Source organism: Schistocerca americana, chromosome 8 (assembly GCF_021461395.2).
Source record: "Schistocerca americana isolate TAMUIC-IGC-003095 chromosome 8, iqSchAmer2.1, whole genome shotgun sequence".
Taxonomy (NCBI): domain Eukaryota; kingdom Metazoa; phylum Arthropoda; class Insecta; order Orthoptera; family Acrididae; genus Schistocerca; species Schistocerca americana.
The window spans coordinates 405944624-405954774 of NC_060126.1; the positions used below are offsets into that span (position 1 = coordinate 405944624).

General features: G+C 42.9%; 1 non-coding gene across 1 annotated transcript; it reads right to left on the reverse strand.

Moving 5' to 3' along the window:
• Nucleotides 1-5987: 5987 nt before the first annotated feature.
• On the reverse strand, nt 5988-6060 carry Trnaa-cgc. Its single transcript has one exon. It is a non-coding gene; the product is annotated as a tRNA-Ala (tRNA).
• Between the last annotated feature and the right edge of the window lie 4091 nt (nt 6061-10151).

Genomic DNA, 10151 nt, shown 5'->3' on the forward strand with positions numbered 1-10151 from the left:
TGTGGAAACTCTTGAAGCTTTTTAAATAAAATGAACGTTATTAACATTCTCCATCTTTGTTCTTCATGGCTACTTGTTTTCACCCACCTGGCGCTGGAGGAGTCCGAATTATGCATAGCGGCATGTAACGAACTATTTCGGTGCGTGAGAAACAGCGTTTCGAATTCGAAGAGTTGGTCTACACGTGGAGCACCCCCTGCTTCAGCGTAACAACGTCAGACCGCCCACGAGCGCTGCAACGTCTGCAATAATCCGTCGCCCTGGTCTCGTTGTTGTCTACTATGCTCTGTACTAGTCCCGACTTGGCCGCGTCCGATTTTCATGTTTCCAAAACTTGAACATTGGAGGAGTTAATTGTGACGGCAACGAATCGGAGAAGTGAGGTTGTGGCGCCGTCAGCAAAGTGCAAGTGACGGCATCAACAAACTGGTCTCCTTTTTGCACTCGTCACGAGGGTGACTATGTCGAGAAACATGTATGTACACGTGAAGGACAAAGACGTTGAATGCTAATAGCGTTTGTTCTATTGAAAAAGCATTTAAGGACTCTGACAAGAAATTGGGGCGCATTGCTTTCGGGCACGCTCTCCTAGATGTCTGATTGAGGTAACTGTAATGAGTGAGTGTGTGTGTGTGTGTGTGTGTGTGTGTGTGTGTGTGTGTGTTTGTGTGTGTGTGTGTGTGTGCGGCCGCACCATTTAGTTGTGTCATTAATGCCTCCATCCAGCGCAGTGGATCACCGTAACCGGGACCATATATCCTCACGGCATGAGAAACTGCAATAATGTTTGGAACTTAATTCAAAATTTCAGCTTAGAATCGGGTGACTAACAATCCCTCTCCCCTTGCCAGCCAGTTAGTGACCTACTTATGAGTCAAGCGCCATTTCAGGAACGTGTATTAGCAAGATCTTCCACATTAAATTTATTATTAATTTTTAAATTTTAAAAATTTTTGTTTATTCTTCTTTTCCCGGCCAATCGGTCGTCAAACTGGCCTTCCTTGGCCTAGCTTCTTTGATCTACCCTCCCAGCACAATGCAGTTTTTCTGTGAGCAAGGTAACTCGAGTTCCTTCATTCCGGAATTGTCTCGGAAGAGCTCTTCTTGTGAAGTAGAAAACTCCTTTCCAGAAACTAATAGCTTTCTTTCGAAAAGCTAATAAGCTCCTTTCGAAAAATTAATATCTTCTTTTCAGTAATCTACTAACTCCTTTTCGAAAACGTTATAACTTCTATTAGAAAATCTAATAACCCTCTTTCGCAAAGCTAACATCTCATCTACAAAAATTTGGAAAACTCCTTTCAAAGAAAACCAGACACTTCCTTTAAAAACTAGACACCTTCTTCGAAAAATACGCTACTGGCCATTAAAATTGCTACACAACGAAGATGACGTGCTACAGACGCGAAATTTAACCGACAGGAAGAAGATACTGTGATATGCAAATGATTAGCTTTTCACAGCATTCACACAAGATTGGCGCCGGTGGCGACACCTACAACGTGCTGACATGAGGAAAGTTTCCAACCGATTTCTCATACACAAACAGCAGTTGACCGGCGTTGCCTGTTGAGACGATGTGATGCCTCGTGTAAGGAGGAGAAATGCGTACCATCACGTTTCCGACATTGATAAAGGTCGGATTGTAGCCTATCGTGATTGCGGTTTATCGTATCGCGACATTGCTGCTCGCGTTGATGGAGATCCAAGGACTGTAAGCAGAATATGGAATCGGTGGGTTCGGGAGGGTAATACGGAACGCCGTGCTTCATCCCAACAACCTCGTATCACTAGCAGTCGAGATGACAGGCATCTTGTCCGCATGGCTGTAACGGATCGTGCAGCCACGTCTCGATCCCTGAGTCAACAGATGGGGACGTTTCCAAGACAACAACCATCTGCATGAGCAGTTCGACGACGTTTGCAGCAGCATGGACTATCAGCTCGGAGACCATGGCTGCGGTTACCCTTGACGCTGCATCACAGACAGGAGCGCCAGCGATGGTGTACTCAACGACGAACCTGGGTGCACGAATGGCAAAACGTCATTTTTTCGGATGAATCCAGGTTCTGTTTAGAGCATCATAATAGTGGCATCCGTGTTTGGCGTCATCGCGGTGAACGCACACTGGAAGCGTGTATTCGTCATGGCCATACTTGCGTATCACCCGGCGTGATCATATGGGGTGCCATTGGTTACACGTCTCGGTCACTTCTTGTTCGCATTGACGGCACTTTGAACAGTGGACGTTACATTTCAGATGTGTTACGACCCGTGGCTCTACCCTTCATTCGATCCCTGTGAAATCCCACAGTTCAGCAAGATAATGAATGACCGAATGTTACAGGTCCTGTACGGGCCTTTCTGGATACAGAAAATGTTCGACTGCTGCCCTGGCCAGCACATTCTCCAGATCTCTCCCCAATCAAAACCGTCTGGTCAATGGTGGCCGAGCAACTGGCTCGTCACAATACGCCAGTCACTACTCTTGGTGAACTGTGGTATCGTGTTTAAGCTGCATGGGCAGCTGTACCTGTACACGCCATCCAAGCTCTGTTTGACTCACTGCCCAGGCGTATCAAGGCCGTTATTACGGCCAGAGGTGGTTGTTCTGGGTACTGATTTCTCAGGATCTATGCACCCAAATTGCGTGAAAATGTCATCACATGTCAGTTGTTGTACAATATATTTGGCCAATGAATACCTGTTTATCATCTGCATTTCTTCTTGGTGTAGTAATTTTAATAGCTAGTAGTTAGGCATCTTTGAAAGAAAACTAGAAGCCTATTATCAAAACTAGAGACCTCCTTCGAAATTAGACATCTCCTTTGAAAGCTAGACATCTCCTTTGAAAGCTAGACATCTCCTTTGAAAGCTAGACATCTCCTTTGAAAGCTAGACATCTGCTTTGAAAGCTAGACATCTCCTTTGAAAGCTAAACACCTTGTTTGAAAGCTAGACACCTCACCTTGCTTGAGAACTAGACACCTCACGTCGCTTGAAAACTAGATATCACACCTCGCTTGAAAACTAGATACCTCCTTTGAATCCACAGAACGCTTTCGAAAATTAGTGATCTTCTAAAACTAAAGCATATCTTCGAAAAGATCAAAATTCTTGTTTGTTAAGGGTAAACTCATCAGAAAAAAAGAATCTCTGAGAAAACTAAAGACTTTCCTTCCAAAAATAAAGCTTCCTGGTTAAGGGTGCGGGCGGCGAAATTGGCCACAGTTATATAGATTCGTTCTATAAGTAATTTTTTTTAAACAAAGTTCGTTCCTATACATTTCACAGCAGTACTCAATTGCAACATACACAGAATTAGTCGCTCTGTATTGGCATTAAATGTACTGTACCGGAAAGATGTAAGCATCGCGTACGTTTGAGAGGGCCGAGGTTCAAACCCCCATCTGGTCAGCCACTTTACAGCGGTTTCATTAAATTATTTAAGGTAAATGCTGTGACGACCGTTTGAGAAAGACATACGTTATTTCCAGCCTCATCTTTCCGCATCCAGAGCTCATACTACGTCTATAAAGTCTTTCTTCCTCATTTTCTTCATTTTTACATCTCAGGTATTTTCAAATTTGAAACTGAGTTCTATCTATGGGCTTGGTTAGTTCCTTTCGTCATATCGCTTCACTTTTCTACGCTTCAGGTGTTCAGCTAAATTCAAACACATCTGACACATAAAATTTCATGACTTTTTCTTTTTTATTCTTTTTTGTTTCTTTTTCTTTTACGGATATGAGTTCGAGGTTTGTCGGTTTTATATACAGAAAACTGTTTCTTCCAACGTATGACGCGAGTTTTGGCACCCAGCGTTAGATACATCAAATTTTGTGCGTGTGTCATCTCTTCCTTTATTACTTCCAGTAAGATTTTGCATATGGCGAGCTGCCTCCAGGTGCCGCACACTGATAAATGATGGCTACCAGGTGTGACCACGTCTACTCCTAAACTTGGATGTGGTCTGGAAACTTTGGCTGCCTTGTCACTGGAGCTTAAGTGCGCCTCAGTAACTTTTAAAATTGAGCAGTACTCGCCGAACTTAGAATGGCGCAGTGACTTCCGCAGATTAAGACATATCAGTCAAAGATGAGAAAAAAATGACGTAAGGAGTGAAGACATAAAACTTTCGAAGGTTCCGAAATTTTGCATCGTGGCGTGAGAAAAATTAGGCAGGTGAATGAAAAATGTTTAGAGAGGAAACGTTACTACTGCAAGTAGCATGAGATCAAGACAGTGCCTAGAAATAAACACAGAATCTGACTACGTAGTTTTTCGTGGTGACGATCTTCATAGATGTTTCACGGATTTCTTGCCGCCTCAGGGTTTGTCGATCTCGAGCTTTCGACGATTTCCTCCGTCGTCAGTTAGATTTCAGAAGGCGGTTAAGTACTTCATTTGGACGGATCATGTCATGATGACGTTACAGAATCACGGAACTTCCATATGCTACTAGAGTTTATGCCTACGTCTCTCACTGAAGAACACTAGTAGTGACGTAGTTTCCAAATACGACACACTAAAAATCACGCAGTTGAAATAAGCTGCTTTTTTATGGTAGTTTATTGTATCAGACTACTTTCACGGGTATATCCGTCGTCGGTGGTGTCTTTACTACAGAAGACAAATATTTTTCATGATATGTTATTTTTAATACATAGTGTTTCACAATTAGTGCTTTCCTACATAATCGTAATATGTCTTGCCTTATATGTACTTCTTTTCATCGTACGTGAATATAGTTATGTGATTTATATATGCATATCTGCATGTACACTGATGGAAAAAAACCAATATCAAATAATAAGTAATCCAGAGTAATGAAGTTATGGGAATACATTTGTTTACATAACATATTTAGGTGATTAATGTTACAAGACCACATGTTAATGTAAGCGAGAAAAAATACTTTGCAAACGTGAGATGTTGTACAATATTAACCGGTGTAACCACCAGAATGTTGGATGCGAGCATGCAGACTGCATGCATTGTTTTGTACAGGTTGCGGATGTAAGGTTGTGGGATGGAGTTCCACACTTGTTGCACTGGCACGGTCAGTACAGGGTTGGTTAATGCTGGCTGTGGTGAGTGGCGCTGGAGTTGTCGTCCAATGATGTCCCCTTTGTGCTCGATTTGAGACAGATCTGGTGATCTAGCAACTCAAGGTCGACACTTGATTGAGCGTGCTGGTTGCAACAGCTGTATGTGGGCGAGGGTTATCCTGTTGGAAAAAGCCCACTGGAATGCTGTATCTAAATGGCAGCACAACAGGTCGAATCACCAGACTGATGTACAAATTTGCAGCCTAGGTGCGTGGGATAACCTCGAGAGTGCTTCTGCTGCCATACGAAATCTCACTGTAGACCACAAATCCAGGTGTAGGTTCAGTGTGCCTAGCACGCAGCCTATCCCCCTCCTAACCAACACACGGCCATCACTGGCACTGAGGAAGAACCAGCTTTCATCAGAAAACACAACAGACCTCCGCCCTTCCCTCTAATGAGCTCATGCTTGACACCATTGATGTCACAAATGGCAGTGGTTTGGGGTCAGTGTACTGCACGCTACAATGCGTCCGGCTCGGATCCGTCCTTGAAGTAACCGATTTGTAACAGTTCGGGGTGCCACTGTGCTGACAACTGCTGCTCAGATTGTTGCTACAGACGCAGTACTATGTGCCAGAATCATACGCCAAAAACGTTGGTCTCTCCTTTCCGTAGTGCCACGTGGTCTCCTGGAGCCCGATCTTCTTGCGATCGAACATTTTCGTGACTACCCAGCCGTAACGTAGTGTGGCTACATTCCTGGTGGTGGTGGTTAGTGTTTAACGTCCCGTCGACAACGAGGTCATTAGAGACGGAGCGCAAGCTCGGGTTAGGGAAGCATTGGGAAGGAAATCGGCCGTGCCCTTTCAAAGGATCCATCCCGGCATTTGCCTGAAACGATTTAGGGAAATCACGGAAAACCTAAATCAGGATGGCTGGAGACGGGATTGAACCGTCGTCCTCCCGAATGCGAGTCCAGTGTGCTAACCACTGCGCCACCTAGCTCGGTGCTACATTCCTGCCAAGTCTTTCTGCAGTATTGCAGAAGGAAGATTCAGCTTCTCGTAGCTCTATTACAAGATCTCGCTCAAACCCAGTGAATTGATGATAATGGCCTCTTTGTCACCTTAAGTCATTGTTGACTAACAACAACTCAACACGTTCTACCTCAAAGGTAACTAACGCTCAGGACCGTTACAATGGGCATTTGAAGCAAACCTGATGTTTATCCTCATAGTGGCGCTGCTAGTGTCACTCTTATGCGACTGGCGTAAAATTTGAATAGACATCGTCCTTCAGATATAGAAACACGCCTACCAACTTTCGTTGAAGTCGCACAACTCCTCTGTGGACTTGCTATTTTTTTCGTCTGTGTATTGTAGCGAGCGTAAGAAATTTTTACGAGAATGTGTAGCGATTACTATGCTTTCAAAGATTATTATTTGTTGAACGTACCAGACTATATACGAGGGTCGGAACTTAAGTAGTGGCAACTATTTATTCACAATCGATACAAAGATTAACATGGCCGCACATAATGCTAAAAAAAAAAAAAAAAAAAAAAAAAAAAAAAAAAAAAAAAAACTTTTCGAAAGAAGCGGCGCCACTTTCGATCGATGGGACTGGGAAGTACTGTATCATCCACCAACCGTTCCATTCGCACCATCAACAAAACAGGCTCTGCTAACGGTATACTACGCCTTCCACATCGCTGGTAACGGGTTCTACACAACGCTGGTGACTACTTTGAAGGACAGTAACAGGTGCAAACATGTAACTCTTTCGTAGTTGTTATGAATAAATAGCTGCCACTATTTAAGTTCCAACCCTCGTGTATGTTGTTGCTTCTAATATTACTATGTCTTTTTACAAAGAAAAGAAATGCGTAATATGCTAATTACATATACAGAGTGTAACAAAAAAAGGATAGCCAACCTTTCAGGAAACGTTCCTCACACATGTTTGAACTCATGTTAGAACTCGTTTTCTACTTCTCTTCAGAATCACGTCAACCATGTGGAGCACACGTAAGCACAATGTTCCAGCATTACATGAAACGTTTTCTTACTCGAAATATCCAAAATATCTTTGGTTAGAATGTGCACTAACTTGTAATTATTAGGTTCACCCCCAGTATTCTTTTTTCCAGTTGAACGAAGGTGATGTAGACATGCGAGTATCTTCATTGGCCTATCAGCATCAAGTACGTTACATGAACGGTTCAGTGTTCATCACGAACTTGGTTTCCAGGACAGTACAAAAAATGCGGTGTTACGAGATGCCAATTTGCTGTACGGATTAGCAGATGGTAACGGCCATAGCGCTCAGCGGTTGTGTCGATAGAGATTTTCAGAACTACGGTTCCCCAACAGGAGGACGTTTGAGGGAACTGGTCGTCGCCTCAGGGAGTATGGGATACTGAAGCCTACTACTCGCGCCTAGGCAAAGCGTAGAAGGTTAAGAACACTTCAACTGGAGATGGAACTTCTTCGTGCAATTGACGACAGCACTAATGCCAGCGCAAGACAATTAGCTGCAACAAGCACTGTTGATCACATGACTGCCTGGAGAATGTTGTATGAGTACCTACTGTATTCGTACCGTGTACAGCGTGTGAAGGCACTATCAGCAGCGAACACTTCTGTAACTAATTCATTCAACAGCGTCTCGACCCCAACTTTAGTGCAGATGAGGCTTTGATTCAAAGTAGTTCACTAGATTTAGAACTACTTAAACCTGACTAACCTAAGGACATCACATCCTGCCCGAGGCAGGATTCGAACCTGCAACCGTAGCAGCAACGCGGTTCCAGGCTGAAGGGCCTAGGACCGCTCGGCCACAGCGGCTGGCGAATAGTTATAGAAACTGAGCTCTAACGTAGAAGTAAGGCATTTTGGAACCCATGTCCAAATGGTTCAAATGGCTCTGAGCACTATGGGACTCAACTGCTGAGGTCATTAGTCCCCTAGAACTTAGAACTAGTTAAACCTAACTAACCTAACGACATCACAAACATCCATGCCCGAGGCAGGATTCGAACCTGCGACCGTAGCGGTCTTGCGGTTCCAGACTGCAGCGCATTTAACCGCACGGCCACTTCGGCCGGCGAACCCATGTCCAAATAATGCATTTTCTTCCTCTACGTGTAAGGAATGTTAGCTAAAAATTAGGTCATGCCTTTTTGTTTACACGCTGTATTGTTGTTGTCTTCAGTCCTGAGACTGGTTTGATGCAGCTCTCCATGCTACTCTATCCTGTGCAAGCTTCTTCATCTCCCAGTACCTACTGCAACCTACATCCTTCTGTATCTGTTTAGTGTATTCATCTCTTGGTCTCCCCCTACGATTTTTACCCTCCACGCTGCCCTCCAATACTAAATTGGTGATCCCTTAATGCCTCAGAACATGTCCGACCAACCGATCCCTTCTACTGGTCAAGTTGTGCCAGAAGCTTCTCTTCTCCCCAATCCTATTCAATACTTCCTCATTAGTTATGTGATCTACACATCTAATCTTCAGCATTCTTCTGTAGTACCACATTTCGAAAGCTTCTATTCTCTTCTTGTCCAAACTATTTACCGTCCATGTTTCACTTCCATACATGGCTACACTCCATACAAATACTTTCAGAAATGACTTCCTGACACTTAAATCTATACTCGAAGTTAACAAATTTCTCTTCTTCAGAAACGCTTTCCTTGCCATTGCCAGTCTACGTTTTATATCCTCTCTACTTCGACCATCATCAGTTATTTTGCTCCCCAAATAGCAAAACTCCTTTACTATTTTAAGTGTCTTATTTCCTAATCCAATATTCTCAACATCACCCGACTTAATTCGACTACATTCTATTATCCTCGTTTTGCTTTTGTTGATGTTCATTTTATATCCTCCTTTCAAGACACTATCCATTCCGTTCTACTGCTCTTCCAAGTCCTTTGCTGTCTGACAGAATTACAATGTCATCGGCGAACCCCAAAGTTTTTATTTCTTCTCCATGGATTTTAATACCTACTCCGAATTTTTCTTTTGTTTCCTTTACTGCTTGCTCAATATACAGATTGAATACCACCGGGGAGAGGCTACAACCCTGTCTTACTCCTTTCCCAACCACTGCTTCCCTTTCATGTCCCTCGACTCTTATAACTGCCATCTGGTTTCTGTACAAATTGTAAATAGCCTTTCGCCCCCTGTATTTTACCCCTGCCACCTTTAGAATTTGAAAGAGAGTATTCCAATCAACATTGTCAAAAGCTTTCTCTATGTCTACAATTGCTAGAAACGTAGGTTTGCCTTTCCTTAATCTTTCTTCTAAGGTAAGTCGTAAGAGCAGTATTGCCTCACGTGTTCCAGTATAGGCATATACGCTGTATAGGCATATATAATCATCTTATTATATGATTATTACGGACATCGTTTTTGGCATACGCTAAAGCTAAACAGTAGTACATATAAACCAAGTCACGTTACGAGAATACAGAATTTCACATACTCAAAAAACATTGAACACTATAAAAATAACATGTTATCAGAAATATTTGTCTTCCATATTACACATACCACGCATGACGATGGAAAGCCCGAGACTGTTCTGATAAAATAAATTACCTTAAAAAAACACCTTACGTCAAACATGTGATTATTAATATGACATATTTGCAGTTTATCTAATCTGCAGAGAACCAAGTGTACAAAATGCTGATTTTATTAAATGGTGGATGCCTCAATTGACTTTTCTGTTGTCGTTCAGCATCAAGTTCCCGTTCCCATGCGTCTCTAAGAGTGTAACCACTCCAATAGTCGTTACACATTCTAAACTCAATAACTTCAACTTACTGCGCTTCCGTCAGCCGTTGAGATCAGAATGTGTGACAACGATGTCAAGTAATACAGTGGCTAAACCATTAGTAACGTGTGGAAACCAGCATTTGATGCTAAAGGTTACAAATAAATCTACTGGGTCATCCAGCATTTAACGAAAGCAGTGTGGCTTCCAATGTTCTTCAGTAACAGACAGCGACGTCGTTTCTGGTAGCATATGGAAGTTCTGTGAATTCTTGACATCACCATGACATAATTGGGCCAGCTACACCACCA